This window comes from Scyliorhinus torazame, chromosome 18 (genome assembly GCF_047496885.1).
Source record: "Scyliorhinus torazame isolate Kashiwa2021f chromosome 18, sScyTor2.1, whole genome shotgun sequence".
NCBI lineage: Eukaryota > Metazoa > Chordata > Chondrichthyes > Carcharhiniformes > Scyliorhinidae > Scyliorhinus > Scyliorhinus torazame.
Window position 1 is genome coordinate 130,506,400 of NC_092724.1, and position 26,609 is coordinate 130,533,008.

Below are 26,609 nucleotides of genomic sequence, written 5' to 3' on the forward strand. Positions count from 1 at the left end.
GAGCATCAAGAAACCAAAGGTGATTCAGGTGAACCAGAAAGGGCTCCAGACGGGGAGCATCGACAAGCCAAAGATGACTCCAGTGAACCGGACATGACTCCAGTCGGGGAGCGCTGAGGAATCAGAGATGGCACGCTCAATGAAACAGCAGATGCCACAAAGGATACTGACACAAGTAACTTTCTGAAGGAGTCGAATTATCCATTCAGTGTGGCCATTGAGAGCAACAAACATGACAACAAAACCTACAAAACACCAAAGACAACAACACGAAGCTTACCAGAGGCAACAAACACAACAACAAGCACGTTAATAACAACAATGACAACAACATTAGAACAACTGGTACGACATGGTACAACTCTGCCCATGAAGGACAATGTTACTGCTCAGCTCAGAACAATGGCGAGAGTGCAAACATACCATGGCATGTCAACGCATCTTACCAATTGACGTTTGCTACACTAAGGACAAGCAAAACAGCTTTCAGGAAAATGTCATCAAGAATTGCTACCACAAGCATAAAAAAAGAGTTAATTTCATACAATGAAGTGATTTGACCATTTGAACACCTCCTGATGACTTCTTGGTTACGGAAACACTAGGACACTAGGACGGCGTTCACAAGGAAATGACAACATCAACATCAGCATCGACACTTCCATAGCAGCACAAGAAAGCCACTCGACTGTGTAACTCATAACTATTATTTGGTCTTGTATAATCCTCAATGTCATCATAATTATTCTTTGATCTTGGATAGTCATCACAGTCATCATAACTTGTACATGTCATCACTTATTTATCTGTTTTTGTTCAATTTTTCTTTAACATTGTACAGAAAATATGTAACATGGAAAAAGGGGGGATGTGGTGAAATGCATCACTGTAAATACACAATGAGTTAATGTAAATACGCTACTACTAAGCAAACACTAGAGGGAGCACCAGAGACGTCATGACATGCAGACATACCGCTAATGAACACATAGAATAGGACACGACCAATGGGCAGTCAAGACACCCAGAGGTGACACTACCACAAGGGGGCAGCCCATATATAAGGACAGGGCACACATGCTCTGTCTCTTTCCACAGACGGCATGTAGAGAGTAGGGCAGGGGCAGACCAGAAGCATCACACCCACCACGTGTCTTAGAGCAGACTGTTTAGTTAGACTGAGTTACTATAGCAAGATTAGCAGGAGAGTCGAACTCATAGACAACTGTGCTAATGGTTCAATAAATCATATTGAACTTACTTCAACGTCTGGAGTATCTTTTGGTCAAAGCTGCATCGTGTTGCAGCTTGTGTTATACATAAGAACTAGAAGCAAGAGTAGGCCATCTGGCCCCTCGAGCCTGCTCCACCATTCAATGAGATCATGGCTGATCTTTTGTGGACTCAGCTCCACTTTCCGGCCCGAACACCATGACCCTTAATCCCTTTATTCTTCAAAAAACGATCTATCTTTATCTTAAAAACATTTAATGAAGGAGCCTCTACTGCTTCACTGGGCAAGGAATTCCATAGATTCACAACCCTTTGGGTGAAGAGGTTCCTCCTAAACTCAGTCCTAAATCTACTTCCCCTTATTTTGGGGCTATGCCCCCTAGTTCTGCTTTCACCCGCCAGTGGAAACAACCTGCCCGCATCTATCCCATCTATTCCCTTCATCATTTTATATGTTTCTATAAGATCCCCCTCATCCTTCTGAATTCCAACGAGTACAGTCCCAGTCGACTCAACCTCTCCTCGTTATCCAACCCCTTTAGCTCTGGGATTAACCTAGTGAATCTCCTCTGCACACCCTCCAGTGCCAGTACATCCTTTCTCAAGTAAGGAGACAAAACTGAACACAATACTCCAGGTGTGGCCTCACTAATACCTTATACAATTGCAGCATAACATCCCTAGTCTGAACTCCATCCCTCTAACAATGAAGGACAAAATTCCATTTGCCTTCTTAATCACCTGTTCCACCTGTAAACCAACTTTTTGCGACTTGTGCACTAGCACACCCAGGTCTCTCTGCACAGCAGCATGTTTTAATATTTTATCATTTAAATAATAATCCCTTTTGCTGTTATTTGAACCAAAATGGATAACCTCACATTTGTCAACATTGTATTCCATCTGCCAGACCCTAGCCCATTCACTTAGCCTATCCAAATCCCTCTGCAGACTTCCAGTATCCTCTGCACTTTTTGCTTTACCACTTATCTTAGTGTCGTCTGCAAACTTGGACACATTGCCCTTGGTCCCCAACTCCAAATCATCTATGTAAATTGTGAACAGTTGTGGACCCAACACTGATCCCTGAGGGACACCACTAGCTACTGATTGCCAACCAGAGAAACGCCCATTAATCCCCACTCTTTGCTTTCTATTAATTAACCAATCCTCTATCCATGCTACTACTTTCCCCTTAATGCTATGCATCTTTATCTTATGCAGCAACCTTTTGTGTGGTACCTTGTCAAAGGCTTTCTGGAAATCCAGATTTCCCACATCCATTGGCTCCCTGTTATCTACCACACTGGTAATGTCCTCAAAAAATTCCACTAAATTAGTTAGGCACGACCTGCCCTTATGAACCCATGCTGCGTCTGCCCAATGCGACAATTTCCATCCAGATGCCTCGCTATTTCTTCCTTGATGATAGATTCCAGCATCTTCCCTACTACCGAAGTTAAGCTCACTGGCCTATAATTACCCGCTTTCTGCCTACATCCTTTTTTAAACAGTGGTGTCACGTTTGCTAATTTACAATCTGCCGGGACCACCCCAGAGTCTAGTGAATTTTGGTAAATTATCACTAGTGCATTTGCAATTTCCCTAGCCATCTCTTTTAGCACTCTGGGATGCATTCCATCAGGTACAGGAGACTTGTCTACCTTTAGCCCCATTAGCTTGCCCATCACTACCTCCTTGATGATAACAATCCTCTCAAGGTCCTCACCTGTCATAGCCTCATTTCCATCAGTCACTGGCATGTTATTTGTGTCTTCCACTGACCGACCCAAAAAACCTGTTCAGTTCCTCAGCCATTTCCTCATCTCCCATTATTAAATCTCCCTTCTCATCCTCTAACGGACCAATATTTACCTTAGCCACTCTTTTTTGTTTTATATTCCCAGAGCACATAACACAAGGTGGATCACAGGCACTTCAAACTCAGTCCCAGAATAACAAATGTGGAGTTCCAATAAACTGTAAAGACAAGTTGCATTCACAGCTCTAGCTGCAGAGAAATTCTTTAAATTGAGATCACATCTTATATTGTTTAGTTGAGCATTTATTATCTGTCAGAATTAAGGTGACAAACTCAGCATTGCGGCCATTATGATATAACATTTCTTTGTTTTTTTTAGTAATAGTAACATGATTATGTCCAAAGATGTGCAGGTTAGGTTTATTGACCATATTGGCCCTTAGGTGTGCAAGTTATGTGGGGTTACAGGGATAGGGAAAGGGTTAAGGGCCTAGGTAGTTGCTCTTTCGGAGGGCTGTTCCAGACTCAATGGGCCAAATGGCCTCCTTCTGCACTGTAGGGATTCTATAGATTAGCAAAAATAAAAGGCACCTGGTCAAAGATATCCCATTTTGAACAAGTCAAATCAAATCAATTGTAGCTTCTTTCAATTTTATTCACCGATCAGGACTAATTCTGCTTTTGTTGACCTAAGAATGTACTGATATAGTTACAAATCTCGAATAACCTTACAGCTGACAAGACCTACAACAAGCTCTCCGGCTGCATATCCAACTGTTCTGGCCACTGTCACAATATTTAGCTATGGGGTTTGACCCAACAAATGCTCAGCACTTCGAAACAAGACTTTAGAAGTGCGTTACCGTTATAAAACTGCTTATGATGGGGAGCCAAAACCTTGTGAAACGTCCTCCTTTATACTATTGCACTTCAGGTTTATAACTGGTCTTGAATCAAAAGTTATGCACTAATCGTTCCATTACTGTGAAGAGATCACAAAGCTGTAAGATTGACAATGTAACACAACCTTCAAGACTTGCTCTGCATCCCCAATCCAGGTTTACCTGGTTTGGACTCGAAATTAGTTTTGTTTCTTTAGTATAGATTTTCTCTCCTCCTATAAACAGCTTTTTCTATTGCTGACTCATTCTGCCTCTCTAATCAAAATAATTCCTAATCATACTCCACCTCAGTGTATTGGATTAATTGAGTAAAGGAACAAGAAGCATTTTGGATACATTGTTTAACGAGACAGATTGCATATAGATTTTGTTTTGTCAAGAAAGCTGTCTTGGATTCCCATATTTCTTCACAAATATTTTTTTCATAAAATGGAAATGCTTAAAAAATTGATGAAATTCAAAGAAAATGTGAATGTCCCCTGCTCGGAGATTTCAGAGCTTACCTGACAATCATTGCAAAAGTGTATTTGTATGACAGTAGTGTTCGGCACAGATGAACTGACAGCAGCCCATTAATGACAACATATGCCTGGAATAGACACAAACACAGAGGAGAAAATGAAAATGTCGCCAATCATTTTAATACTATTGGGATGTTACCTTTTAATTTAGCGATTGTGAGATTTGGGGGATATGTTTTCATTGGGAAGGGGGTCTGGGAAGCAGTCTCTTGACACATCGCACGCTAATCATTATTATCATTTAACTGAGGTTAGAAAATGTATTTGTCTTGCAAACGTTATTATAATTGTAGTAAATTAGATACATGTGTAATTGTAGCCTCTGTAATGGACTGTAATTACATTTTAGCATACAGAAGTGTTCTTTTTCACACTGCTATAAGCAAAGGGTTTTTTTTCCTTAGGAGGATGTTTATGCGTAGGCAGCCTTCTCACTGATGTGCTTCTGATTTGTAGGACTGTAAGACAGAGTGGAACCAGAGTGTGGACAAAGACAATCCTGCTGTGAGTATGCTAATACTAAATATTTACATGGGAAATCTGTCTCTCGCAGTGTGAATGTGGAGTTTTCCGGGCAGTGTGTTGGAATGTTTTTGGGAACTTGCCAGTGATGGTTAACAATGTGGCTATTAAACAGTATAGTTCTTTTTAAAAAGAAAATCTATGTTCTATCCTGAGGCACAAACAATGTTGTTGTGTTTGAAACAGTATGTTCTGGTTAATTTGCATTCAGGGTAATCACTGTCGGCCTTTATTGCAAAAGAGCAGCATTTTGATTTATTATTTTGTTCAAAAGCAAATCTTATTCATGACTTGCGGTTATGAAAGAATAATAGAGTAAATATTTTGGAGAGGGATAGTGTTAATTCGCTAATATACATCTTTGTCAGAGATGAGCTACTTAATCTATTTTTACCCGTTTCTATGGAAACGAGATTTTATTTACAGTATTTGCTGCTGCTGTTTGACATTGTCATTCTGACGGAGAATAAAGTAGATTGTTCTTGTCGGGAGTTGACTGATAATGGAATGAACATATCAAAGGCAGGACAATACTTGACCAAGTTCATGAGGCTAACCTCTGCTGTACCTCAGATTTTCATTTACTCCGTATGAATCTCCTTTCGCTTATTGAAATTCTATTCATATCTATTGCACCATGGGCTTAACTCTTTCTCTCTGAATCCAGATGAATTTATTTCCCCTCTATTACTTTTCATCCAATGGATTTGATATTGAATAGGTTCAGATGGAGAGGGCTTAAGCCAGAAATAGAGGTGGAGATGAATTCAAATCGATTACGGATAAGAAGGTAGAGATAAGTTCTGATGGAATAGGATTGGAAGAAATGGATTTCTCTCAGAACTAATTTTTTGCAATGGATAGGAATTTCTGCGTTTGGTAACTCATTCAGAATTACGAAAGAAGTTATGAGGAGGGAAAGGTCTGAAGAGAAAAGGTCCTTCATTTGTTTCTAAATTATCATCATTTTTGAAATATCATTTTGGTCAAGTTTGAGAAGTCAATGATTGTTTTTTTAGGTAAAATCTTTAAGTTGCTCAGATTTGGTTGCCTAATCTTAGTTGCACGTCGCACATAACTATCTTGATGCTGTACTTGCAACTCCTCACCAACACTAGTATTTTAGCAATAATAAAAATAATAAAACTGAAAAGTATGTCTGATATTCTATTATGAATCATATACAATTATAGCTGTAACCCTAAAATATAATGAGGACCTCACACTTTCAAAATATTGCGCTAAAGTTACTTTCAGTTCTCATTTTGTTCCAGTCAGTTACAGTTCTTTGTCTCTTCAGTTCTTCATCTAAATTCCTTACATCTTTGGTTTCAACAAAAAAGTCTTGCAATCAGATGTATCTTTTTTTTATCACGTTTAATAAAATATTCATTGTCATCTGGGTCAAGGGTATAATATGTTAAAGGGTTTAGGTGATATTTACAAACCACTCAACCTTTACTCTTGAGGTTAGTACTGTAAATCAAAGCCTTCAATGTGTTACAACCTTGAAATAGTCTCCGAAGAACTTAAGGAGGTCAAGATTGAATAAAATCATTCAACCATGTGCATTTGAAGACTGTGTTCTCGACATGTATTCTGTGTAGAAAGTGTCCATTGCTTTTGTTATAATGCCAACACTACTTCCTATTCTTTCTTGATCGGGAATGCACCCATTTCTTCATTGTGGTTTTATTTAACAAGGGCCTGTTAAGTTCTGGAAGGCAGGATTGGAGAGGGCTACCCTGGGGAGAGAATGGGATGCTTGTAAATTCTGTGGACTGCGGTTCTACTCCAGAGTGTTATTCATGGAGGCCCATTTGAAATTTAAAAAAAAGTCACATATGAATTCTATTCAGGATTGTCATGTTATTGAGTACTTTTTTTAGTTTGGTAAGCAATTACTTGAAAGGTAGAAATTATTTATTTATTTTTTGAATGTTGGGTGAGTTTCAGTGTCTGATTGCACCAGGTTGTAATGTTCGCAAGTAGAAATGGATTTAATTGGCGGATTTTTGTTGCAGTATTGTCAGAGAAGAATTTTGAAGAATAGCTGAAATTGTATACAGCTATTCTATTTGGCCCTTGATCCAAATTTCAGCTTCAAATGTTTATACTGAGAGTCTTATCATTTGTGAAAACTTGACACTTAATCATATTGAACATCTAGTTAAAAGATAGTCTGAAAACATGTGTAATAGAATCATAAAATATATTTCTCGGTTTCAGGGGACAGTAAGGAAATAGGATCTTCTCAGTAAATTCAATACTTTATCTCACAAGCTAACATATTAACCAGATATTTGTTCTTAATACCTGATGGACTGTGATAACAGCATACAGTGCAATAATGTGCTTTCCTTTTGAATCTGTGCTTGAAAGGTCATTTTAGTTTTACTCTTCCAGTGAAAAATCTCTTGATGTTACAGATCTGTATCTAAAATATTCATTGGTTGAGAAGTAACATTTCTGTTAAAATACTGAATTATCATCAACATGCTGTTTAATTATATGACAAATCTATTGGGTTTTGCATGTGGATGGACATTTCATTCATCCAGAAACATTGATCTAACCAGGTCAGGAAAAGTGGGTGCATTTGGTGAGTTACCTTCACCCTGTGGTTTAAGTCATCAAGCATCCATCAGTCATACCCCATTATAATCTTTCACTCTATCTTACCAAGCATTCTCCACCTGCGATGAATATAAGAAATCAGTATATATATTGGGCTGGATTCTCTGGTCGCTGACGCCGAACTCACGTTCAGCGATCGGCCGGAGAACCACAGTTCCCAACCAGATCGGGGACGGCGCCGCTTTCGCAATGCGCCACCCCCACCAAAGCGGCGTACTCTCTGAGTACGGCATGCCATGTACAGATGGCCTCAGGACATTGCCTGAGGCCCGCCCGCCGATGCTCCGCCCCTAACCGGCCGAGTTCCCGACAGTGTGGTTGCGTGTGATCTCATCCATTGGGAGCGGCCTCCACCATGTAGCATGGCATGGCCGCTGCAGGCTGCCGCCATGTGCATATGTGGCCACGGAGCCGGCAATTCCCCGGGTTGGATTGGCAGCTAGAGCCGACATGCTAGCCCCCAGCAAAACGGGGAATCGGTGACCGTTTTATGCCATTTTTTCCGGCGTAAAACACCACCGTTCCCATGCCGGTGTGGGGACATAGCCTTAGAATCGGAGAATCCAGCCCATTGTATTTTATATCTGTTGCAGTAAGGTTTTTAAAAGCCTGTGTTAAGGAATATGTTTTTTACAGTAATATTATTAAAGAACCTAAGTTAAGGTATCCAGACTGAGTGCCTGCTAAAGTGTAATTAAGGAGTCATAAAAGGTGAGGCCAAAATTGATTCCAACTACTTACATGGTTACAGATAAAGGGCTAATGGGATATTGTTATGATTCCTGGAGATTTCCAAAAAAATAGATAATCTATGAAGGGTTACATTTATGAAGGATTGCTAAACAGGTTGTGTGATGTAATTAATGGGTGGAGCCATATCTGTCTGCAGTTTTGCAGTTTGCCTTTTGATTTGCATCTGATAAGACAGAAGGGTTTTACATTGAACTGCAATTTTGTCAAATGCTTCGAGGTTGAGCAGAAGTGTACTGGTTCTGCTCCTGAAAGGATATCTCTCTCTCTGAAGTTTTTACACAGCTGACCAAGTAAACCTGTTTTGTTAACTTAATTCATAAGTGGCATTTGAACTGTATTGGGTTGCTTAAGTGGAGTTAGTAGCAGGTATAGATAGTAAGTTCATGTTTTTCCATTTGTTTAAGAACGGTTTAATTGTAAAGCTTTTTTGTTTAATGTTAAAGTGGTTAATTCTGTGTTTAAATTAAAAATTGTTTTAATCGAAAAGATACCTATTGGCAAGAGTCATCACCCCTGGAGTGAAGTATCCTTTCCTCACAGTTCTATAAATTAAAATAAAACTTGTTTGGGGTCTCATCTAGTCTCCTAATAAATGTTAGGATCTGGTCCAGGATCTTAACATGCCACGTCACTCCTCATACCACTTCCATGCACTTACCCACTTATCCATCCAGCGCTGTCACTCACTTTAGGTGAAATATGATTCATCTTCATTGAATGTATTGCCTCCATCAGCTGACTTTCAATCACTTCTTTTTGGCTCCTTGAGGAAGAAGAATGCACCAAATTCAAGGTACAGGACTGAAGGGATGCCATCAAAAATAGTCTAATCCGGGGCGGCACGGTAGCGCAGTGGTTAGAATGCTGCCTCATGGCCCTGAGGACCCGGGTTCGATCCTGGCACCGAAGCACTGTCCGTATGGAGTTTGCACATTCTCCCCGTGTCGGCGTGGGTCTTACCCCCACAACCCAAAGAAGTGCAGGGTAGGTGAATTAGCCACATTAAATTGCTCCTTAATTAGAAAAAAAGAATTGGGTACTTTAAATTTTTTTTTTTAAATAATGTAACTCATTAGGATATCATTGGGATGAATGGTATCACCACTATCCCCTCTATCAGATAACTGATGATCGAATAACAAATACCCCTGACACACATGCTGATTTGTTTCCTCTGTGGCTGAACTATGGGAGCACTGTGATTGGTGATTGTTAGTTTTCCACATTGATCTTCCAGGGCTCTTATACATACATTCAGTGTTGCTGGACATGGACAATTCTTCAGCTGACTTTATTTCTCCTAAGTGTGCACTGTTAGAGAATGTAGAGCCATGCACCAACGCAAGTACACGCACATCAGCATTCCAGTGGGTTCAATCGAAGAGTTAATTGGCTGTTCACCTTGTGAACCCGTGAGTGAGCACCATGGGTTAGCATGCTTGAGAGGACTTGAAACCATGCTTAACGCCATATCTACCATCTGTACAGTGCCTGCTAATTGCAGGCGCCCTTGCAATAAATGGCAAAGATCTATACTGTACCAGCCACAACCTCATGACCCGGCATATCCCCACTCTACCATTACTGTTTACAGTACCACTCCACCATTCCTGAATAATCAGCACTCACAAAGCTCGATACCATCCAGGACAAAGCAGTCCACTTGATAAGGACCCCATCCACCACCTCAAAGAGTCACTGCCTCCACCGCTGATACACAGTGACAGCAGTATGTATCGCCTATAAGATGCACTGCAGCAAATCACCAAGGTTCATTCAACAGCAGTTTCCAAACGTGCAAATATAGGAACATCACTACCTTCAGGTTTCTCTCCAAGCCACACACACTCATATTGCCGTACCTCCACTGTTGCTGGGTCAAAATCCTGGAGCACCCTCCCGAGCTACAGAAATATCTAAGGTTTATGAATAAATATATTTTTATAAGTAATGATTTCAATGAGAAATTATAATTTATTTGTGCCAGTATGATTAAATACAGTGATGATCAGAGAGCTACTGTACATACACTGGTTTACGATGATATATTGGTGTAGGGTGTACCTACACCACATGGTCTGCAGCAGCTCACTACCACCTTCTCAAGGGCAATTAGGGATGAGCATAATTGCTGGCCTCGCCAGTGACACCCACATCCGATGAATGAATACATTTTTTAAAAAATTACATTTGTGACAGAGGGATTATAATGCCTTTCTTTGGACATATTAATGCCCACATGGACTGAGATGGTGGAGTATTTGCTCCTGCTTTAGTAATATATTGGAGCACAATTCTTAAGAGTGGTGTTTGAACTGACAGCTATCAAGCGATAGTGCTAAACCCGGCCAACCTGCTACACAATAACGTTCAGTGTCCGCCAAATCTATGATTTGCTTGACTGTATGTTCATGAGCTCCTATGTTCAAAAGACCTTTACAGAAATACATGGTGCACCTTCACGATAGATTAATACCTAGAAAATAAGACCACACCTTGCAGATTAATTATAATCCGGAGATGTCCTTGAATAATTTTACTTCTTTTCTTATTCATGAAACTGAATTAATACGTTGTACTCTTCAGAACTGTATACTCACCTCATGGCATTGAGGTTATCGTCCTGTTGTCTCCGTGTTAACTAAGTAACAATGTAACATTGATCCTAAAATTTAAAGAATACCTTCATTATTTTTGGACCTTTTGTTTCAACTAATGGTCTATTGATTGTAATATGACACAAGAAATTGTAATTAGACACTTGAGAATTGATTTTAAATGAGTCCAGATGGGGAGTCTAATTGAGCAGGTTAAACAAGTATGGTCAAGGTTTATGAAAGGGCAGCAATATGTAAATAATTGTTGTGTCTTTGGGATTATCCTTGAGTTATTAACTAGTAGATCAAAGTGATGAGGGGATGCGAATGGGAAGTTGGGGGGGGGGGGGGGAGCGGTGGCTGGGGATTTGCCGTCCTTTCTAAACAGGGCAGCACGGTAGCATAGTGGTTAGCACAATTGCTTCACAGCTCCAGGGTTCCAGGTTCAATTCCCGGGACACTGTTCGGAGTCTGCACGTTCTCCCCGTGTGTGCGCGGGTTTCCTCCGGGGGCTCCGGTTTCCTTCCACAGTCCAAAGATGTGCAGGTTAGGTGGATTGGCCATGCTAAATTGCCCTTCGTGTTGGGTGGCGTTTCTGGGTTTTGGGGATAAGGTGGAGATGTGGGCTTGGGTAGGCTGCTCTTTCCAAGAGCCGGTGCAGACTTGATGGGCCAAATGGTCTCCTTCTGCACTGTAAATTCTATGATCCTTCCCTCTCATCCACTTAACATTTAGCTCTCGTTTCAGCTTTCCATCTTGTTCAGCCCATGTTACTCGTGGTGGCCTTCCATCTCGTAAGACAGTATTTTGCGCCATGGTGGTCAACTTTGTGCTAAGCAGCACCTGGTGTAGCTCAGGAGCCCTATTTGGGCATGACGGTCTCTGCTGCTTTTACTACAGAGGATTGCAGTGGGCTGATAAGTTGCACTATTTACAGGCCACTGGTTTCTCTGGGCCCTCTTCTCAGCTAACTGAGGTTTTTATTTCTGCTCACCTCTTCCAATGCCCTTTCCACTAGTCACCCTCCAGAGGTCACATCCATCAGCGACTGCCTCCCATTTCTCTGTGTCAATATCTGCCATCCTTGTATTTTGCTTGCAGGTATCCTTGTGATGGAGGTACGGATGCCCAGGAGGTCATTATTCAGTGCCCAGTTCACTGTACAGGTCTTTGTATGTCCGTCTGTCATCTAACTGATGAATGTGGCCGAGCCAGCACAGGCATCATTGGTTTAACAATGAGTGCACATTGCTGGAATTAGCGCACTCTACGACCTCTGTGTTTGCCACCTTGTTCTGTCAAGTGATATCAGAGATATGTGTCAGACAGTAAAAGGGAAATTGTTCAGCCTCTTCTCCTGCTGAGCATATGGTGTCACCCCTGTCGAGGAATGCTCTGAGGACACTAGCTTTGTCGACTCACGTTTTGGTGTCCTCAGTCCGGTTGCTGTTGTTCCGCTTTCTCTTACTCAGCTTAGGCATTGCAGTTTCTGCAATGCATGTGTTAATTTCAGCATCAAGTGACAGATTGGCTGGTAATTGTACAATCTGGATATGTGAAGCGATCAACAACCTCCAGCATCACATTGTCAATGCTGATGGATGGCGATATGACAATATCCTAGACCATGACATTTGTCTTACTGCTGCTAATGGTCAAACCAAAGTCTTTACAGCCACGAGAGAGTCTGTCCATTTTCCGCTGGAGGTTTTACTCGGTGTGTAATGTCAGTATAGTGTTGGCAGCATGGAGCAACTCTCTTGTTGAGAGTTTTCATCATTTTTTTTGATCTCAGGCAGGCAAGGCTGAACAGCTTTCCGTCAATTCTGGGGTGTAAGTAGGCACCGTCCCTAGATCTAAACGCAGAATACTGCAGATGCTGGAAATCCAGCTTGCGGCAGTTCCCGCTCGCTACCACAGTTAGAAACCTTTTTGGTTAAATCAAACCCATTATTTATTGCAAGGGGAAATGAATAAAAGAGTATAGAGGTTGTGCTTCAGTTATACAGGGCATTGGTGAGACCACATCTAACATATTGTGTCAGGTATTGGTCATCTTATTTATGGGAAGATGTAAACGCGTTGGAAACAGTTCAGAGAAGGTTTAGTAGATTAATACCTGGAATGGATGAATTGTATTGTGAGAAAAGGCTGGACAGGCTAGGCCTGTATCCACTGAAGTTTAGAAGAGTAAGAGGCAACTTGATTGAAACATATGAGGGGACTTGACAGGGTGGATGTGGAAAGGATGTTTCTTCTTGTGGAAGAATCTAGAACTAGGGGTCATTGTTTAAAAATGAGGGGTCACCCATTTCAGACAGATAAGAAAAACGTTTCCTCTCAGAGGGCTGTGGGACTTTGGAATTCTCTTCCTCAAAAGATGTTAAGGCAGAATCTTTGAATATCTTTAAGGTGAAAGGTTATTGGGGGTAGGCGGGAATGTGCAGTTGAACTTAATATGAGACCTGCCACATTGAATGGCGGTACATGCTCAAGGGGCCGAGTGGCTGAGGCATCTTTGCCTGTGAAGACAGTGGACAGAGTCTACTTGAGTTTTGCTGCCATGCTATTGTATTTTGGTTACTAAGATGAGGCCTCATAGATTTTAATATGAGATACATATTCGGCCATAACTTCCTCGGGGTGGCAATCAGAGTCCAGTAACTTATGTCAATTTTCTTCTGAGCCTGCCTATCCCGACCTTCCAGCTCTGGATCAATGGGATCCAGGCAGTGCGGCATATCCTTCAGGCCAAGCATTGAAGTCCTGCTCTGTCAAAGTAATGGAGGACAACCCCCCCCCACCCCTGTTTATGACACTAGCTGCCATAATCCACATAGTTGAAGGTTACGTTGAAGTTTAATGGTCCTTAATAGGCAAGGGAAAAGGTAAGCATATGAGCTAAGTGGATAGGATTTGGGGAATTGTGGGGTGGGGGGGGGGGGGGTTCTTGCAGAGATCTGGGGGGTGGGATGGGGTGCACGCGGTAATGGGAGGTCTGGGGTTGGGCCTGTCCGCATGTTGAAGGTTGGGTTAGGTTGAGTCGTGTGGTTGGGTCATGTCGGCAGGGGGTCGAGTTGGGGTGGGGGGGGGGGATCAAGTTGGGTTGTGCCTGTTGGGAGCGGGGTCTTGGATGGGGTCGGGGATGACAGTCAGGTCCGTTGGGGGGGGGACATGGGGGAATATAGTGGGAGGGTGGTCAGTCAGGATGTGGGGGGAGTCCCGTGAGAGGGGCTGGATGGTTGGAGATCGGTCTGGATCTTTACAATAGTTATCCTGACATTAAAAGAGGTTTTAACTCTCCTAATTATTGGTGTAATCCTGTCAGAACTATCCAAGGTTTGTAATTGGAATCACATTTTTGGATGGGTCGCAGGGCAATTGTCCAGAGGAAGTTTGCACTTCTGGGCAATTGCCATGCAAATCCTTAGCTGTGATGTTCCAAGTTACCTTCCCCAGAACAGCACATCTTTGCCATCCCCCCACTAATCCAATGTTGGGGATCTCAGAAGTTCCAGCCCATTGATATGATAATGTGACGACAAAGGAGGTGGAAGATAAAACTAATGGTAATCGTCGATTGAATGGCTAAGTTTCTGATGATAGGAGCTATTGAATTTCCAATCTTAGTGAGCGGAGCAGCAGTGTTTAAAATGTTTTAATTAGTGCTTTTATTTACTCAAATGACCAAAGTGCTTTGGTTCCTTGATTTATGTTTCTTTGTGGACTATCTATTTTCTCTCAATATAAATCTCTCTGTGTGATAACCATGCAGATGATCAGCATATTGGGATACATTTTGTCCATTGTGAACTCTGACTTCTTCTAAAATCTGCTGCTTGTTCAGACTGGAAGGCAGAGTTTCCAGCTTGTGTGTAATATCTGAGAGTTAAAGTAATGTGGGGTGCAGCCAGTTCAATGTGGTGGTCATTAATGGAACCTTGTTGAACACATATCAAAGACCCTCGTTCTACAATTTGAAACTTTTCTTACAAAGTGCTAATTCTGAACAAGTCCTGAATGAATTCAGAAATGGGATATACATTCAGCATTTGACAATTTTTTTTGTTTCATCGTAGTTGCCATGTGCCATGCCAAGCGTTCATTATACTTTCACCGGCCCAAAGTCTTGCCATGTGGTTTTACAGTGGAACCTGCAGTGATTAGAAAGACATTTCAGCATAGGTTCCTCTCCAGGGCTCTGAAACCTATGTGAATGTGTATCTTGTTCACCAATCAGACTGAAGGTCTAATGCAGGTAGGGAATGGTAGAACCCTCAAGAGTATTGACAGTCAGAGCGATCTACGTGTACAGGTCCACAGCTCACTGAAAGGGGCAACACGGGTGGAGAAGGTAGTCAAGAAGACATACGGCATGCTTGCCTTCATTGGTCGGGGCACTGCGCATAAAAATTGGCAAGTCTTGCTGCAGCTGTATAGAACCTTAGTTAGGCCACACTTGGAGTATAGTGTTCAATTCTGGTCGCCGCACTACCAGAAGGATGTGGAGGCTTTAGCGAGGGTGCAGAAGAGATTTACCAGGATGTTGCCTGGTATGGAGGGCATTAGCTATGAGGAGAGGTTGAATAAACTCGGTTTGTTCTCACTGGAATGACGGAGGTTGAGGGGCGACCTGATAGAGATCTACAAAATTATGAGGGGCATAGACAGAGTGGATAGTCAGAGACTTTTTCCAAGGGTAGAGGGGTCAATTACTAGGGGGCATAGGTTTAAGGTGCGAGGGGCAAGGTATAGAGGAGATGTATGAGGCAAGTTTTTTTACACAGAGTGTAGTGGGTGCCTGGAACTCGCTGCTGGAGGAGGTGGTGGAAGCAGGGACAATAGTGACATTTAAGGGGCATCTTGACAAATACATGAATAGGATGGAATAGAGGGATACGGACCCCGGAAGTGTAGAAGATTTTAGTTTAGACGGGCAGCATGGTCAGCACAGGCTTGGAGGGCCGAAGGGCCTGTTCCTGTGCTGTACTTTTCTTTGTTCTTTGTTGAAGAATCCTGGGTGGGATTCTCTCAGCCCACGCCGGGCCTGGAATGGGCTGAGTGGCCGCAAAAAAAATCCAAGTCACGCCGGCGCCGTCCACGTGTGGTCTGACCCAGCGAGACCTCGGCATGCATCTTTTCGGGGGCGGCCTGGATGGGGGGGGGGGGGGGGGGGGTGGGGTTCGAACCTGGGGAGGGCCTCCGCTGTGACCTGGCTCGTGATCAGGGCCTACTGATCGGCGGGCTGGCCTCTCGGGCAGGAGGCCTCTTTTGCTCCACACCGGCCCCTGTAGTGCTACGCCATGTTGCGTCGGGGTCGGCATGGAGAAGGAAGCCACCGCGCATACGCGCCGGTAGCAGTGTGCATGCGCGCATTTGCACCGGTTGCGGCACACATGCGCAGACCCGCGGCGCCCATTTGACGCCGTTATTGGCAGCTGGAGTGGCGTGGGTCGCTCCAGTGCCATGCTGGCCTACTGAAGGGCTCAGAATCGCTGCTCCTGGGGGCCTGTTGACGGCGTCGAGAAACGCGATGGCGTTTACCCAGCCATGCAGGACTGATTCTTAAGTCTGAAAAATGGGTCAGCTGGGTCGTGTCCAAGGTTAAAAGTACAAACAAAACTGAAACAGGAACACGATCCTTCTTGAACTTAATAACTTACTGTTTGTGGTAGCGTGGCCCCTTTAAGGGATGATACTTTGCGGGCCACACGATGGGCCTGGAGGACACAGCACCTGAACGTAAGCCTAACAGGAGCTTAGGAACAGTCTGGTCATTGAGACTCGGGCAGAGTTAGCTTGGGAGTCGTGGAAACAAGGCCTGTATATTAGTTATTTTGCCCAGTGTATACAGTTCGCCTTAGATCAATAAAACTCATTTGTGTTTCAACACTGCCTCGTCGATCGTCTCACAATATAACATTGGCGATGAGAGTAAAATAAGCCACTCAATGGAAATTGTTGAAAATTTGGGCAAGAGGTTGGGGGAGGTGGAGGGGAAGAGCCTCTAAAGGTAAACGAGCGACTGCAGTCGAATAATGATGCAACTGTTCGGAAAGATTTCTCCGTTTGATCCAGAGGTCTAAAGTTGGGGCCAATATGTTGAAAGGCTTTGATACTTTTCTGCTGCCAATGAAATCAGCCAGAACTCATACAAAAAGAATTTTACTTGCAGTTTGTGGCCCCAAAACATAGTCTTGTGCAAAATTTAACATCTCTGGTGGCTCATGACTCCAAGTTCTTTGACCAATTGGTACAGTTAGTGAGGGCCCATTACAATCCCCCACCCTCCGTCATTATGCAGAGATACAAGTTAGAGGTCCGGGTGAAACGGTATCTGTGTTCATAGCCAGACTTGGTCAAATGTCGTAATATTGTGAACTTGGCAGTTAATTCTCTCAGCCATATGCTGCCTGATTTCCCACCTACAGTTGTTGACAGGGCCCTCAACAGTGTGCGGTCCATCTCCCGCGTCACTAACCTCACCCCCCCTCCCCTCCCTCCCAGAACAAGAATAGAGTTCCCCTCGTTCTCACATTTACCCCACCAGCCTCCGTATGCAAAGCATAATCCTCCGCCATTTTCGCCAGCTCCAGCGTGATGCCACTGCCAAACACATCTTCCCTTCACTCCCTCTGTCAGCATTGCACAGAGACCATTCCCTCCGAGATAATCTAGTCCACTCCCCCCCCCCATTCCCAACATCTCTCCCATCACCCATGGCATCTTCCCATACAATCGCAGAAGGTGTAACACCTGCCCCTTTACCTCTTCCGTCCTTAACACCCCAGGCCCAAAACTCATTCCAGGCTAAGCAGCATTCCACTTGCACCTCTTTCAATTTGGCCTATTGCATTCGCTGCTCCCAATGTGGTCTCCTCGAGAATCGGCGAGACCAAATGCAGACTGGGTGATCGCTTTGCTGAGCGCCTTCAGTCTGTGGGCATTCAGGATCCTGACCTTCCCGTTGCTTGCCATTTCAATAGAAGACCCTGCCTCCATGCCCACATGTCTGTCCTTGGCCTGCTGCAATGTTCCAGTGAAGCTCAACGCAAACTGGAGAAACAACATCTCATCTTCCGGTTAGGCACGCTACAGCCTTCCGGTCTCAACATCGAATTCAGCAACTTCAGATGATTAGCTCTACCCCACCTTGACCCCTTTGTTTTCATCCCATTTCATTTTACCTGTCTTTTACCATTTCTTTATTTCTTGTATTTCTTCATGTATATTTAACCCCCCCCCCACCCCATCTTAACCCCCTCTCCTTACCTTTTCTCCTCTTTGCTTCCCCCTTCCTCACCACCCACATCTGCATCTGTCACAGTTTACCCTCTGATGTCCGCTTCTCTGCTATTTGGTCTTTCACACCTTTTGTTCTCTCTGGGGACTGCCAGTAGCACTCTTTCCTTTGGTTTCTGTAGCTATTAGAACCCTGTTCCCTTGGTTTCTGTGGCTATGACTCATTTTTTCATTCTCTCACTCCACAGTATAAATATTTCCCACTTTCTCTGTCTTTTAGCTTTGACAAAGGGTCATCTGGACTGGAAATGTTAGCTCTTTTCTGTCCCTACAGATGCTGCCAGACCTGCTGAGATTTTCCAGCATTTTCTCTTTGGTTTCTGATTCCAGCATCCGGAATAATTTGTTTTTATGCTGCGTTATCGGTTGGTCTGTGGAATCAACAGCTTAAATATTCAGTAGAAGTTGCTGTCAGAAACCAAGATACCCTTGGACAAGGCAGTTGAATTGGCTCAAGCGACTGAAAGCGCTGAACAAAGCACTTTCGAATTGCAAAGCGTGCAGACCAAGGTGCACCAGTTATTTCGGGAAGCAACGGCCACTAGAGGTTCCCGAAGTGAGGGAGTAACGGAGCCAGTAAAGAAGAAAAGTGACTGGCAGTGACAAAGCTTCGAGGTTTATACTGTTATGGGGGGAACACTCCAAGGGCAGATGCAGGTAAAAAGAATTCAGTTGTTTCAAATGTGACAAGAAAGGCCAATTGCAAGCCAGCTGCAGAGGCAGACAGTCTAATTCAAGTTCCCAAAGAAAACAACGGTGACTCCAATCAACAAGCTTGAGGAAGACCGTGAAGAAAATCAGAAGTATGCAATCCTAAAATGGTGAGATTAAGTAAAACACCTCTCATTGAGATTGTCCTCGCCATCAATCGCGGTCCACTCAAAATGAAGGCGAATACAGGGGTGGCTGCCACAGTAGTGGGTGATCGGACATTGAAATACCTTCGGGGAGGGCTGCTGCCTGTGAATCTCAGCTGTACTTTGGCCACCTTAGCCATTTATACTGGAGAGGCACTGAAGATATTGGGGCCAGCATCCATAGTGGCATTGTACCAACAGAAGACTCCCCAGTTGCCTTTAATCGTAATGAAGAGGCAAAGGACAAGCTTTCTGGGTTGGGATTGGCTGAAGAAAATCTAATTTTGAATTGGTTAGAAACATTCAGCACCACCGACAGTTCCAGGAGATTCTACGGAAATAGCACGAGGAGAGAGTTAGGATGCATCAAAGGTGTGAAGGCAAAGATCTCTGTAGATCTAGAAGCAACACCAACATTTTTGTTCACCAGACTGTTGCCTTATGCTCAACACCAAAAAGTGGAGGTCGAGTTGAAGCATCTGGAGGACCTGAGAGTAATTCCTCCAGCATGGTTTTCAGAATGGTCCACACCACATTGTACCAGTAATGAAGCTAGACCGCACAGTCCGAATCTGTGGTGATTGTAAGATGATGGTGAATAGGACAACTAAAGTAGATAAATATCCTACACCTAGGAGAGAAGATGTCCATGCTAAGTTGTCTGGAGGTCTTAAATACACCAAGTTAGATTTAAGTCAAGCATACCAGCAGCTTGAGCTGAAAGAAGAGTCAAGAAGGTTTGTTACTATGAATACCCATAAAGGCTTGTTCCAATATATGAGATTACCTTTTGGTATCTCGTCAGCTTGTGTGATATTCCAATGCACAATGGAGAGCCTATTGCATGGAATTCCGAAGTTTGTTGTGTATCTGATCAGTGTGCTAGTGACAGGGGCAACACCAGAGGAGCACAAAGCGAATTTGAAAGAAGTCCTTAAGAGGTTTAAAGAAGTCAGTATTCAGTTAAAGCAGGAAAAGTGCACATTTCAGGTTGACAAAGTCATTTAGCTAGGTTTCAGAGTTGATGCAATGGGGTTGCACCCACTTGAAGATAAGATAGAGGCAATAAATGGGGTTCTGGAACCAAGGAATGCTTCGGAATTGAAGTCGTTTCTCGGGATGGTCAATTATTACGGTTGCTTTTGCCCAATCTGTCGACCATTTTGCCACCCCTACATCAACTTTTAAAAAAGCACCAGCACTGGAAGTGGGAGGGAGGCCCAGAGGAAGTATTTTGATCAAGTTAAGCAGGTCCTGCAGTCATCGACCTTATTGGTCCATTTCACCCCAGATAAACCCATCATTGTTACTTTTGATGCATCTTATTGCGGCATCGGTGCGGTACTCGCACAAAATGGAGGATGGTGTGGAAAGGCCTGTTGCCTTCACATCCCCAACACTGTCAGAGGCTGAAAATAAATATCATTTATATTAAATATCAAACATCATTTATGCCATAAAATATTAATCAATATGTTCATGGTCGACATTTTACCATCGTCTCAGGCCATAAACCTTTACTTGGCTTTTTTTGGGACGATAAGCCATTCCCCCTAATAGCTTCAGCCCTTGTGCAAAGGTGGCCACTGCTCTTGTCGACATATTCGTAAACCTTTCAGCATAGACCAGGAACCCAGATATCAAATTGCCATAGATTCTGGGCAGCACGGTGGCGCAGTGGTTAGCATTGCTGCCTCACGGCGCTGAGCTCCCAGGTTTGAATCCTGGCTCTGGGTCACTGCCCGTGTGGAGTTTGCACATTCTCTCTATGTCTGCATGGGTTTTGCCCCCACAACCCAAAGATGTGCAGAGTAGGTGGATTGGCCACGCTAAATTGCCCCTTAATTTGGAAAAAATGAATTGGGTACTCTAAATTTATAATCTTTAAAAAATTGCCATCGATTCCATAGAATTTACAGTGCAGAAGGAGGCCATTTGGCCCATCAAGTCTGCACCGGCCCTTGGAAAGAGCACCCGATTTAACCCCACACTTCCACTCCATCCCTGTAACCCCGTAACCCCACTAAGGGCAATTTAGCATGGCCAATCCACCTAACCTGCACATCTGTGGACTGTGGAAAGAAACCGGAGCCCCTGGAAGAAACCCACGCAGACATGGGGAGGACGTGCAGACTCCACACAGACAGTGACCCAGCCAAGAATCGAACCTGGGACCCTGGAGCTGTGACGTAACTGTGCTAACCACTGTGCTACCGAGCTGCCCATTGTGGATGCTTTCAGTAGACGTCCACTGCCACAAACAATTTCCGAACCTCCTGCTCCACAGGGGATCATCCTGGCTCTAAATTTTCTGGATACCTTAATACCTATTTCATCTGGCCACATTAAAGTATGGACCAACAAAGGCCCTATGTTGTCAAGAGTCAAGAGGGTTAGACGTTTTAGTTGCTGTGATATGAAGAGTGTAACGTTCTGTTCCTTTTTCACCAACACACATTTATTTCATTCCAACAGACTTTGCACAAAACTCTAACTACACATCACCTGACAGAGGCCACCTGAAGCCCTTTTACATATCAGTGTCAATTAATGGATACTTAATATAAATGAGACAACTAATTACAATGTCTCTTAACCCATTACTTAACAGTCTCCCCTTCCTTGGAGAAAAAAAAAAATTAGGTGAAAACAAAATTTCAAGAAACTCAAAAACACACATGTGATTTCCCCCCCTTTTTTCACTTTTTTTTGTTTGGACGAGAAAGAAAAAAAAAACAGTCACAGAAACAAATGCCCTTCGTTAACAATATCCAAAAGTTTCTGTGAACTCGCCCCTCTTTTCATAAAACAGTCTGACAGTTGATAGCTACTGTCGACCCATTTAATTTTTGTTATTTCCCCTCTGTCCAACATCTGCTTCAAACTTGCGATGCCTATCCGTAACTTCTTTTCATTTACACTTTTTGTAGAGTGCACATTTTCCCACAGGGATTTATTGTCAATGTGACAGTCAATAGGTATATTACCCAAATCCCCTAATCCCAAAATTTCTGTCAATATCTGACTTATATAAAAGGCCATATCCACCGCCTCTACAAGGCTTAACGTCTCGGCACCCAAAGTGCTTTTTACCACTCTCCTTATTTTCTTTGTTTCCCACACAAGCGGGCAACATTTACCATTGTTCCCCAAAAGGAAAATAATAAAACCTCCTGCGCTTGAAACCCCATCACATAAATTTGTATATGACGCATCACTATAAACTGAGTTTCAAGTGCCTAAGGTCACCTAAAACCGGGAACTTCAAAACACACTCCTGCATTTTTAGTTTGGCCAATGCTTTAATTGCTCTTATTATGTCTTCCACTTTGGGTTCATTCATTTTTGTACTCCACTCTAAGACATCAAAACTCACGTCTGTCTACGTAATGAGTTCAGTTGCCCAATTAAACTTCGCAGTTGCTCTTTTTCTATCTTTGAAACCATTGCGTCTTTTTGTGAAACTCTGCCACGACTAATTGCTATTGGGCTGATGCTTTCCAAATAAGATTGCTGACGTAAAGTTGCCCCTAACTTAGTCTGTCCAATTTCCAGTCCTATATATTTAAATGCACCGGAAGCCTGACTTCCAACCCTGAATTCTTTCCTCAAACAAGAGATTACAATAGCTTCAAAATCACTAGTCCCACCCCACAAAAAATCATCGACATGCATCATAAAAATGCCAGAAAGATTTCCTTTATAGTGCCAGTAAAACATTGCAGGATCTGCTTTCAACTGGCAACAGCCTAACTTTAACAAAACTGACCTTACTGAAAAATACCAGACTCTAGATGCATCATTTAATCCATATACACATTTGTTCAACTTCCAGAGTACCCCTTCTGTGTTAGCTGCTTCTTTAGGAGGACAGAGAAAAATGTCTCTCTGGAGCTGATGTCCCTGCAAAAAGGCAGCTTTTATATCTATAGACATGCCTTTGTGGCTAATAGAGCCAAGAAGATCTTTAAAATAACCTTTCCTGCTGTAGGTGAATCTACCCTTAAATCCTGATCTTCTAAGTTTTCTTCAAATCCCCTTGCCACAAGCCTGGCCTTTGCCTTATAAGTTCAATCCGGAAGAACCTTTTCTGTGCAAATCCATCTGTGGGATAGAGCTCTTTGTCCCCTATCCGGTACTTCCATGTATACCCCAAATTCACTCCAACTATGCAATTCTTGCTGTTTAGCATCTTTGATAACCTTTTCATCTAATTTATTTGAAGCCACCAAAATATCACCTGCATGTGGGCTTCTACTCCAATTAGTATTCGTAGTCTTACTCGTGTTCCGAGATCTTGATAAACTACGTCCCCTCTCCCACCTGGTATCTCGTTCTGTGCTGCTACTGCTTGATCTTTCCCTTCTGCTGTGGGATGTCCTTTCAATAGTTCTCGACCTTTTCCTGTGGACGTGTTCTGATGTACTATCTGAACTGGCACTGCATTTCTGTGCCCTCCATTTTTGAACTTCGTTTTCCCAATCCATTGTCTTGACTCCTTCCCCTGAATGCTGTACATTCAACCAATGTTTATACTTTCCAGTGGCCTTCCCTGCTCTACTAATAACAGTTGCACCCTTCCATTGACTAGACCCTTCAGGCAAGGATGTCACTTTTGTACCAACTTTTGGCAGTTGCCCTTTTGGAAAAATGGCCTGTTCTAATTCATCAGAAGTGTTGTGTTCCTCTACAGAAACCCTGTGTATATCAGTTAACTGATCCTCATATTTCTATAACACATGCATACCAGATGACTCTGGTTCCTCATCATGTCTGTCTGCTCTGTCTGAATTTGTAATCTGTACCCATTCTCCTTGATGAATGTACTCTAACAGTTTGATTACCATGTTGCAAAATAATTATTTTGTCATTTATGCCTATGATCTTCCCTGGGCCTTTCCGTTCATTGGAATTGTCTCTTTTATAGTATACCATGCCTCCTTGCTGCAAATAAAAGCTCTGCGAATTCTTTCAGAGACTTCTGCTTCCAAAAAAGCTTTTCTACTGCTATGTAATGCATTTAAATGTTCAGCAAAACCAGAGCTAATTGTAGTCCCCTCCCAAGCTGGAGGCTGATCATCCACAATGGACGGATTTTAATTGATAATGACTATAGCTCCCAACCATCTGCAATGAATTCTTTGCATGTACCGCCCATGCTAAAGCTGAATTTAGCCTGCAATTTGGTCGATCTGCCAAAATTTTCCAAAGCATGTCATCGATGACAGCATGATTTCTTTCACAGACACCATTGCTAAATGGGCTTTCTACAGCCGTATTCATAACTCTGATATTCACGTTTTCACACACATCCCTAAATTCATCATTAGCAAATTCTCTCCCATTGTCCGTAAGGAATTTTGCCGGTGGACCCATCCTTTCCCTATCCATTTTTACACAATTTGATCCAGAATTACTCTCTTTTCTTTACTTCGTACAATCGTTGATTAACTAAATCTGGTTGCTAAATCTACAAAATGCAAAATAAATATATTATTTGCTTTATCCCCGATCTTAAGGTCCATGGCCACAATGTCATTAAAATCCCTGGCCAAAGGTAGGATTACTATTGGTCATGCTGGTGTCCTTCTGTACTTCCTACAAACTTCACAGCAGTCACGAACCTGTTCTATCAGTTTAGTATAGTCGTCATCCCTTACCCCTGCATCCTTTAATAAATGTGTCAGCCTCCGAGGAGACGGATGTGCAAATTGCCTATGCAGTTTTAATACCACAAGCTTTTTATCAGCTAAAGTCCCATTTTCAACTGCCATTAACACATCCTTAACCACTCTACTTGAAATATTATTTGTCAGTAATGGAATACAATAGTGTCCCGACTGTGTAAATTGTAAGTCCACCGTCTTTCCAAAACCTGTTGCCTTATCCTGTTCCATATCCAGTTTCATGTGTGCTTTCTTCATCGACGGTCTGCTCAGAAGCAAAGGTATCTCACTTGATACAACAAGTATCATCAGAGCCATCGGAATCGAATGTTTCCCCAGAAAGTTTTGTAAAGCTTTTGTCATCTGTTCGAATAAGGTATCCTTATCAGTAAACTGAACTGTCAAAACCAGGAGCCTATCCATGTTGCTCACTCTAGCACAGTCAAGTAATTTAAAGGCCAACACAGACTGTGGAAATTCCAGGCTGTGTTTCTGCAGCCTTTTATATAGTCTGCCATATTCCATTATATAGTCTTCCATGTAGATATCCTCCATTTTCCAGAACTTATCAAAATCCGACGGTGCTTCATACGCACTTAACAAGTCATCTTTCTTATAAACCTTATCCATATAATGTAATAAAGTCTCCAGACCTTCTTCTGAGTCTTTACTCTTCCAATTCCAGTTCAGAAAGCACTTGGTTTTGGATTTTACTGCCAAATGGTAGAGAAAGAGCCAATGCCATACCTTGTTTTCTCTTTCCCAAAGCAGTTACCTTAGTCCACATAACTACTGCACTTCTCCATTGGTCGTACGATTGCCTTTCAAAAAATAAAGGAGGATAGTCATATCCAGCCATCTTTATCCTCGGTTCAGCCATATATCCCTTTTTTTCTTTTTTCACTCACTCCTTGGTTTGATCTGGAGAAGTTGTATCTTTCAACCCTGCACATTTACACAGCAACCATCCTCTGCTACCAATTGTTAGACGTTTTAGTTGCTGTGATATGAAGAGTGTAACGTTCTGTTCCTTTTTCACCAACACACATTTATTTCATTCCAACAGACGTTGCACAAAACTCTAACTACACATCACCTGACAGAGGCCACCTGAAGCCCTTTTACATATCAGTGTCAATTAATGGATACTTAACATAAATGCGACAACTAATTGCAATGTCTCTTCACCCATTACTTAACAAAGAGGGTGGTTCTTAAGGACTAGTATTTTGAGAAGTCGGAGCAGATTAGACCCTATATGCAACATAGGGACAAAATCACTTGTGAGGACGGGGTCCTCCTGTGGGGTTGTAGAGTAATAATTTCAACCCGAGACGGTAGCCTCTTCTTCAAGAATTATACAGTGGTCACCCAGGGCAATCTATATTGAAGATACTGGCCAAGAGCTAAGTATGATGGCTAGAGATCGACAAGGACATAGAAAGCATGGTCAATCAGTGCAACCACTGACAGTCTCAACACAACCGTCTGTATCTAGCAAATTCCCTGTCACTAGCACACCCATGGGAGTGGCCAGGGTGTCCATTGATGAGACTCCACATAGACCTTTTCAGTATGATGTTTTTGTCTGTTGTAGACGCCCACTTTAAGTGGCCTATGCATTCAACCACACTGGTCAAGCCATGTCAAATGTTTGCCAGTCACTGCCTGCCTGAGGTGATTGTCTCAGACAATGGTACCACCTTCTCAGCCGCAAAATTTCAACTCTTCATTAAGTCCAATGGGATCCACATGTAAGAACAACCCCGTCCCACCCCACATCAAACGGGCTGGCTGAAAGAGTAGTACAAACTTTCAAAGCATTGAAAGGCCACTACTGCTTCGCTTGGCGGACCT

The 26,609-nt window shown here is 42.9% G+C and overlaps 1 protein-coding gene across 5 annotated transcripts in view; it reads left to right on the forward strand.

Annotated features, from left to right (window-relative positions):
• The window catches only part of rbfox3a (RNA binding fox-1 homolog 3a), a 1,900,245-nt gene that overhangs the window by 580,963 nt on the left and 1,292,673 nt on the right, over positions 1-26,609 (forward strand). For 4 of the 5 annotated variants that reach the window (XM_072483360.1, XM_072483363.1, XM_072483361.1 and 1 more), the window contains one exon: positions 4,875-4,922. The gene's annotated coding sequence lies outside the window, so the exon portion shown is untranslated. Of the gene's footprint in view, positions 1-4,573; positions 4,669-4,874; positions 4,923-26,609 lie in introns of those variants that run through there. The other variant, XM_072483362.1, reaches the window with a different exon arrangement.